The 7424-nt window shown below is 43.7% G+C and overlaps 1 long non-coding RNA gene across 1 annotated transcript; it reads left to right on the forward strand.

Moving 5' to 3' along the window:
* The first annotated feature begins 1804 nt into the window (after nt 1-1804).
* Nucleotides 1805-3689, forward strand: LOC120406810. The gene is made up of 3 exons (XR_005599601.1): nt 1805-2005; nt 2285-2812; nt 3192-3689. It is a non-coding gene; the product is annotated as an uncharacterized LOC120406810 (long non-coding RNA).
* The last annotated feature ends 3735 nt before the right edge of the window (nt 3690-7424 follow it).

The following is a 7424-nucleotide window of genomic DNA, read 5'->3' on the forward strand; positions in this document are numbered from 1 at the left end:
TGGAAAGCAGAGCACTGCCCTGGAGCGAAGGTGAGATTTCAGATAGGGGAGGACAGAGGGAACAGCTCTTAGAATCATAGAATCATGGAATCTCAGGGTTGGAAGGGACCTCAGGAGCTCATCTAGCCCAACCCCCTGCTCAAAGCAGGATCAACCCGGGTGAAGACATTCACAGATTGGCAAAGGAGTAGAAAGAGCCCAGGGGCTCAGGGCCATGTCTGCTCCCTCCTCCTATCCTGCAAAAATCATTGTCCCAGCTGCTTCCCTTCTCCTCCCTCTACCTAAAATCTGTCCTCTCCCAGTTCTGCTCCAGGAAGGTGAGGGAGGGAGAGACTGGGGAAGAGGACCTATAAGAACAGCACCACCAGGAGAATCTTTTCCAGCCCACCAGCAGCTCCCCATCCTCAGGGCACAGACCCTGGGTAGTGGGACAGGGTGGCTGGGACAGAACATGCTACTTAGTGCAGCACTCGGTCTAGCAGCAAACCAAAAAGTAACTTCCCCGGGCCAGTGGGAGATTGGCAGGGAGAATCAGGGTGGCCTGGGAGAAATGATGAGCATGAGAAGTGGAAACAGGCAGCAAATCCACAGCCTCAGGGTGACTAGGTCCCAAAATATATAGTCATGTTCCTATGTGGTTTTTGGATGTAAACTTTTTCATTAAAAACCCATAAAAACATGTTAAGAGAACATTGAGGATGCACAATTTTAAGCACTAAAATTAGAAAAAGGCAGAGTTACAGTTGTAGATGCAAATGAACTCCGCCCTTTTGTGCATATTCATTAATGGGATAGGCCAAGATTTTCAAACATGTTAGCCTCATAAATCCAAACTTAATGGGAGTTGCTGGGTGCTCAACACTTTTCAAAATCAGATCATTTATTTAAGTGCCTAACTATGGACTTGGGATTCAAATTTTAGGTACCTGCTTTTTTAAAAAATCCTGGTGATAGTCTTTAATTACACAGCCACTTGTTCCTTACCAGCTCTTACGATATATCAGTGTCCCTGGCTGCTACAACCTTAGATCTTGTATGTGCACTGCACTGATCTGTGTAAACCAACCAGAACCTACACAGTAAACAGAAGTTACACATATACTGCTTACAAGGTCCAAGTTCATGATAGCACATAATCACATGCTTAATTTTAATAAGCATGTGTTTACATTCCATTAACATCGAAGCAACTTCATTACAGGGTTAAAGTTAAGCATGTACTGAAGTATTTTCCTGAGCTGGGTCACAAGAATACTTTAAACTCAGTTCTGGTTCCAAATGTATTAATCATGTGTAAGACAAAAGGAACAAATACTCTCCATTTGTTTTTGTGGAATAAGGATATTTGAAAATAGTTAGTTTGTTATATAATTGCATAGGGTTGGAGGGTGGATTAACAGAATTGAATACTGAGATACCGTTAAGAAATAAGAACTCTTTAGATAAGTATTGTAAACTTGTACTCAGATTTATACTAAAAGACAAAGTCTATAGGTCCTTTTGTGGCTCTAGCAGGAAAAGTTTATTATTTCCTAAAGGAATTAGCCACTCATAACTGTTAAAAATAATGTGCTATTTGATCTCTTCTCATGAGTTATTTTTCAAACTGACCACGGATAATACACAGCATGGAATAAGAGTGTGTGTGTTAATAAGGCAGAATTAGCTGTCCTGGTCAGATGACTAGTGATCACTGAGATTATTACACCAGACTTTTACTAATTAGCTCCCAGTAACTTTGGTGACAATGGTAAGTAAGTATCCAGTGCAATTACCTGGTGCTCAGGATGGTGCTTATTCCCCTTTAAATCAGAACACCCTACAAGCAGTTACTAGGGAAACTGTACGCACAGCCGGTGTCTATGGAAACTGAACTTGTCATCGGAACTATTCCAAGAGACACACCATAGATATGAGGGAAGTACAGCTAAGAGCAAGCAAGGAAAAAGGAAGAACACAGAATCTGGGTATCAGCTAAAGCAGCAAGAGACACGACATGAACAAGGTGTGCTCCTGTTATGATGATCAGCCAACTACACTGGTTCTGTTTGCATGGAAAGTAATTTAGCTACATCTGGAACCTTTGGGGCCACATTAAGCAAAGAGCTCAACCCCTATTTAGGCAGACACCTAAATGAAGTGGCTAGATGTTCAAAAATCCCCCAATAGCTCCCATTGCTCACAAAAGTGATTGTTATATTGTGAACATCTGGCCTGTATTTTAGTGCCTACATGGGAGCTGAGTAAGGCTGGTTGAAAATTTTCTGTTGAAATTGTTTTTCAGAAGAGAATGGGGTTTTCAGCTAAATAATCAATTTTGTGAAAAAAAGAACAGAGACTCCCATGATGCACCACAGCAGCTCAGCAAGAGGAGAGACCAAGGTGCATAATGGGAGATGTAGTCTGGCCAGGGAATCCAGGCCGGAAAGGAGAATGGGAAGATGAGGCACCTTAACTATAACTTCTGTGAGGCACCACAGCAGCCGTTCCAAATCAAAATTTTCCATTTTCAGACAAAAGTTTCCAGTTTTGATTTTTCATCAACCTCCCCCCTCCCTGAAGAAATGTTCCATGGATTTTTTTTCTCCCCAGCTCTAGAGCTGAGCTCTTTGGAAAATCTTACCCCTTTGGGCCCTACTTCTGGAAGGGAGCACCAGGCAGCCCTGTTGACCTCTCGGGGACTCTACACATGCAGGGCTCCTCACACAAGGTTTACTTTGCAGGATCAGGTGTTTCTCAAAGTACCTACGAGGCCGCTGTCCTTGCTGATTAAGGGCACTACCAACATACATTTAGATCACATACATGTAAGGTGAGGTTCCCAAAGGTTCTTAGTGCTGGTATCACTCTACTGCCATTGCAGTAGGTGAGAGTGTTACCACTGACTTCAACAGGAGCAGAGTTAGGCCTAATCAGGGCCAACGAGGGGTGCGGGGAGGGAGCTGGTACAAATTACCGGGGACCGGCAGTCCGGAAGGGGGGCCCAAAAAATTTTTTTCACCGGGCCCGAACCCACTCTCGGCAGCCCTGCACTACGCTGAGTTCTTTTGAAAACCCAGTCAGAGCTTCTCAGCTGAGTTCTGATTACAACTGTAGGAATAATGAATAAAAGGAATTATGAACAATTTGGCAACTTCTAAATAAAATTTTGCTTTGACCTTGTTTGCACCCCCTTTTGATTCACTTTCCAGAAGCATACATGCGAGTGAAAGATTATCCATACAGATGTCTGTGGAAAGCAAATTTGGGGTCAGTGGCGATCCAGCCGAAACACGATGACCTTTATTCAGGCAACAACATAACTGGACTATTGTCTGGTATCCCTGGGCTACTTCCCACACTCCCCTCATGTTGTATCTGTATCTCAGGTCATCCTCCGTCTCCCCGGGCTACACCCCTAGTGGCAATCCCAGCAGCTCCTCGTGTCCAGGTTGACTGGCAGCTTTGGCGAGTCATCAGAGCTGCAGAGGTCCTCCTCCTGCTCCAGCAGTGGGTGAGAAATGTCTGTCTCGTCCAGTGGCTCCAGCCCAACTGAGCTACAGGGTGGGGCCCACCTTTCATACTCCCTGTCCCACCCTCCTGCTTCCAGCAGGGCAGGTGTGGATGTCCTGGCTCCACTCACAAGGGGGTGGGCAGTGGTTCCTCCCCATCAGTCTCTAAGGGAGTCCATGCCCCCTCACTAAAGTCACTCACTCAGGAAACAGAATCCATGTTACTGAGGCAAACACTTGCAGCTGACATATGGAATGATGAATGTCAAATTTGTAAAAATCACTATCTTCTTGCAGAAAATGTGTGTCCAGTAAAAAATACTGTACTTACTAAAGAAACTTTCTGTCCTGAATTACTCACCCAGCTGTAGCCCAAACCAATCCATCTCCAGTAGGTGCATTTTTACACAGCATAGAAATATGATAGAAGAAAAGCCCATATTACTCCTTTAAAGTGCACTCCACATCTTGTAGGCCTGGATACAAATAATTAGATGTGGAATGCAAAGGAATAGCATTCCAAAAACTTCAATACAATTCAGAATCATGCCTTATGCCAACCTGTCTGTCAGTATGAACTGATTTATCCCCAAGGATGGGTTTGATGTACTCTGGCACTCAAAATAGTATATTTTGGAGATAAAAATGGAAAGACAGATGCACAGCCCCTAATAGAATTCTCCAGCTCTAGAATACTCTTGCTAAGGGTTGTTTGACAACAAAGATCAGGCAATATGCGCTCTTGGAAAGAACAGTAGCTTTATCCATAGAAGATGGGAGAACTTGTCCCCACCTACTATATATGTGCTCTCATTTCTCCCTAGTCTCTCACCTCCACTTTACTCTACTCCTTTTACTTTACTGCTCACTGGGTTCCTTCTCGTACATCTAAGAGCCTGGCCTGAACCGAGTCCCAGTGAAGCCAAGATGAATCTTTCTATTGACTTCACTGGGCATGGGACTATTATTATTACAACAGCAACTACAGGTGCTAATTAAGATCAAGACTCCATTGTGCTAGGCCCAGCACAGAGTAATGTACAATCCCTGCCCTGAAGATATTACAATCTAAGTAGACAGGACAGACAAGGGTGGAAACAGAGATTAAATGACTTGCCTAAGGTCACCCAGCAGATCAGTGGCAGAGCTAGTAATACACTTCCGTGCCTTATCCCTGGACCAATTGTAGGGGTGTAGGGATCATGTGCTATCTGTGCATCAGTAACGGTTTTGAAGTTCAACCCTCTAGAATGTGCCCTTTTCACGATGGGAAATATATGACTCTGGGCCAGGTCCTTTGCATACTGTAGTATATGACAAACTCCCATTGGCTTCCGTGGTGCAGAATCATAGGTGTGGACAAACGTGTGAGCCAAGCCATGCACAGCTGGCACCCTTGTATCTGATAACATTTATATGCATCTACAAATGTTGACAACATCTCCTCCTCCAAAGCAAGGTGCCCCGCAACGTTGTAAATATAAAACACCAATCATAATACTCATCATCATCCTCATGCAGTATTGTCCCCAGGCCCCAGTCAGGATCAGGCCCCCCTCAGTATTTCCTGTCTCCCATCCTTTGTCCGTCCTCTCTATTTTAGGAACAGATTTGGGGAGATGTGCCTGCCCGGGAAGGCATGTGCAATTAAGTCACATCTTACGTGCTTTCCGGAATCAAGGCTATAGATTGGGAGTTGTTCATGGCAGGGGCTGTTTCTTACTCACAATGTGTTTGTCCAATAGCTAGTACAATGGGTCCCTGGGCTTAGCTGGAGCTTCTAGGCACTACGCTAATACAAATAATTAATGATTGTACTAGGCAATGTACAAGCTCATAGTAAGAGTGAGGTACTCAAAGTACGCCTTGAAACTCCATCGCAGGCTGCATCAATAGGGTGCAATCTAGAATAGTCCTTCAGGCCGGCGGTACGTCTTTTTGAAGGCCTGTCTGTCAAGATTAGCACTTTATGGATGATCTAGAGGTGGACCCAAGGCTCTCAGGAGGAAATCTCACTCAGCTATATTTGGCCATGAAAGGTAGCTGAGAGACAGACCCCTGTTTGAGTGATGAGGGAAAGAAAGGAGTGAGAGCAAGTCATTCACTGAGGACGAGGAAGGAAATACCCTCCATTCAGTGTGGGGGGAGTAATCCCAATGCTGTATTGGAATGCAGATATTTATTGCATTTCTTTTGGTTGAAATACCAAAACATCTCAGTAACGAGCAGAAGGTTGATTTTTCTTTTTTGGTGGTTTGGGTTCTGTGGTTTCCGCATCTGAGTGTTGCTCTTTTAAGACTTCTGAAAGCATGCTCCATACCTCATCCCTCTCAGATTTTGGACGTAAATCTTGGGTCACGTGCTGTAGCTAATTTTAGAAATCTCACATTGGTACCTTCTTTGTGTTTTGTCAAATCTGCTGTGAAAGTGTTCTTAAAACGAACATGTGCTGGGTAATCATCCGAGACTGCTATAACATGAAATATATGGCAGAATGCAGGTAAAACAGAATAAGAGACATACAATTCTCCCCCAAGGAGTTCAGTCACAAATTTAGTTAATGCATTATTTTTTTAACAAGCATCATCAGCATGGAAGCATGTCCTCTGGAATGGTGGCTGAAGCATGAAGGGGCATACAAATGTTTAGCATATCTGGCATATAAATACCGTGCAATGCCGGCTACAAAAGTGCCGTGCAAATACTTCTTCTCACTTTCAGGTGACATTGTAAATAAGAAGCAGGCAGCAGTATCTTCCATCGATGTAAACAAGCTTGTTTGTCTTAGCAATTGGCTGAACAAGACGTAGGACTGAGTGGACGTGTAGGTTCTAAAGTTTTACATTGTTTTGTTTTTGAGTGCAGTTATGTAACAAAAAAAATCTACATTTGTAAGTTATACATTCACGATAAAGAGATTGCACCACAGTACTTGTACAAGGTGAATTGAAAAATACTACAGTAAAAGCTGTTTTATCTGCACTTCACCAACCGGAAAGCCCCAGTGCTGCCCTGAACACTAGCTCCACAGCTCCCATTGGCTGGGAACTGCAGCCAGTGGGAGCTGTGGGGGTGGCGCCTGCGGGCAGAGGCAACACTCAGAGCTGCCTGCCGCGCCTCCACTTAGGAGCAGCTGGGACAGGTCGCTGCTTGTGGGGAGACACCCGAGGTGAGCGGCCTCTGGATCCAGCACCCCGCACTCCCTGCCGCTGCCACGAGCCCCCTCCTGCACCCAAACTCCCTCCCAGAGCCAACGCCCCACACCCCCTCCTGCATCCAAACTCCCTCCTCTTAGTTAACTGGCATTTTTCACTTACTGGCATGCACACACACACCCCGCATTTCCCGAACATGATGGACAAAACAGCTTTTACTATATTTCTTTTATAATTTTTACAGTGCTAATATTTGTAATAAGAAGTAATAATATAAAGTGAGCACTGTGCACTTTGTATTCTGTGTTGTAATAGAAATCAATGTATTTGAAAATGTAGAGAAAGATCCACAAATATTTATTAAATTTCAGTTGGTATTCTATTGTTTAACGATGCGATTAATTGTGGTTAATTTTTTTTAATCACAATTAATTTTTTGAGTTAATCACATGAGTTAACTCTGATTAATCGACAGCCCTAGAAATAACCACCCATCGGCACAGCAAAGCCCACTCAAACAGACAAAATTAAATTAACCAGCCAGTAATTCAAACCGACATGTAACAAAATACACTGAGCATTCGGAAATTCAATACATATTTTACTTTCAATTTAAATTGCATTTCTTCTCATAATCTCATTTTCCCCCAATTATGCTACAAAAATGTATTTTGCTAGTTGAGGCAAATATGTCGATTGCGCATCTCCTCTTCTTGTGAATTAACAGCACTCTCAGTGACTCAGCTTTGAGTTGCCTGGAATGTAAACAACTTGTCCA

This window comes from Mauremys reevesii, linkage group 5 (genome assembly GCF_016161935.1).
Source record: "Mauremys reevesii isolate NIE-2019 linkage group 5, ASM1616193v1, whole genome shotgun sequence".
Lineage (NCBI taxonomy): Eukaryota > Metazoa > Chordata > Testudines > Geoemydidae > Mauremys > Mauremys reevesii.